General features: G+C 63.7%; 1 long non-coding RNA gene across 1 annotated transcript; it reads right to left on the bottom strand.

The window, feature by feature from the left end:
- Positions 1–3: 3 nt before the first annotated feature.
- On the bottom strand, positions 4–1,040 carry LOC112961651. Its single transcript, XR_003252076.1, has 3 exons — positions 998–1,040; positions 841–870; positions 4–93 (listed from the first exon to the last, which is right to left on the bottom strand). It is a non-coding gene; the product is annotated as an uncharacterized LOC112961651 (long non-coding RNA).
- Positions 1,041–1,074: the final 34 nt, after the last annotated feature.

The following is a 1,074-nucleotide window of genomic DNA, read 5'->3' as shown; positions in this document are numbered from 1 at the left end:
GGACCTGTTGGCATCGGGCGGGATGTAGCCCTTCACCACAATGGTTTTCTTGGGCATGAGCCCCCCCGGGATGGTGGCCACGAAGGGAACGGTCTGGAAGAGATGGGGACAGCGCTGGCATGGGCACAGGGACAGGGATGGAGATGGGGACAGGACAGGACCAGGACAGGGACAAGACAGGGACAGGATGGGAATGGGGATAGGGACAGGGATGGGATGGGTACAGGGATGGGGACAGGACCAGGACAAGAACAGGGACAGGACAAGGATAAGGACAGGGACAGGACAGGATGGAGATGGGGATGGGGACAGGGATGGGATGGGAATGGGATGGGGAAAGGACAGGGACAAGGTGGGGACAGGGACGGGGATGGGATGGGATGGGGATGGGGACAGGGATGGGATGGGAAAAGGACAGGGACAAGATGGGGACAGGGACGGGGACAGGGATGGGGATGGGATGGGATGAGGATGGGGACAGGGATGGCATGGGGACAGGACATGGACAAGATGGGGACAGGGATGGGGATGGGATGAGGAGGGGGACAGGGATGCGGACAGGACCAGGACAAGAACAGGGACAGGACAAGGACAAGGACAGGGACAGGACAAAATGGAGATGGGGATGGGGACAGGGAGGGGATGGGAATGGGATGGGGATGGGGACAGGGATGGGATGGGGACAGGACAGGGACAAGATGGGGACAGGGATGGGGATGGGATGAGGAGGGGGACAGGGATGGGGACAGGACAGAGACAGGACGGGGATGGGAACGGGATGGGGACAAGGACAGGGACAAGGACAGGACCAGGACGGGGTCCCGGGTGTCCCGCACTCACCGGGTGGAAGGTTGGCGGCTGCTCCATCATCTGCGGGGGGAGGATGGCGAGTTAGTGGGGACACAGGGACACCGCGGGGACACGGCGAGGACGTGGGGACACCGTGGGGACAGAGGGACACCACGGGGTGTCCCCCCCCCCCCTCCCAGTCACTCACCGGCAGGTGGCTCTGCGGGTAGGGGATGGGCTGCGGCATGTTCTGGGGACGAGGGGGGACACGGGGTGAGAGGGGCC

The sequence above is a fragment of the Apteryx rowi genome, unplaced genomic scaffold, assembly GCF_003343035.1.
Source record: "Apteryx rowi isolate R43461 unplaced genomic scaffold, aptRow1 scaffold_1356, whole genome shotgun sequence".
In the NCBI taxonomy this organism is placed as follows: domain Eukaryota; kingdom Metazoa; phylum Chordata; class Aves; order Apterygiformes; family Apterygidae; genus Apteryx; species Apteryx rowi.
This window is presented reverse-complemented; position numbering and strand designations above follow the sequence as displayed.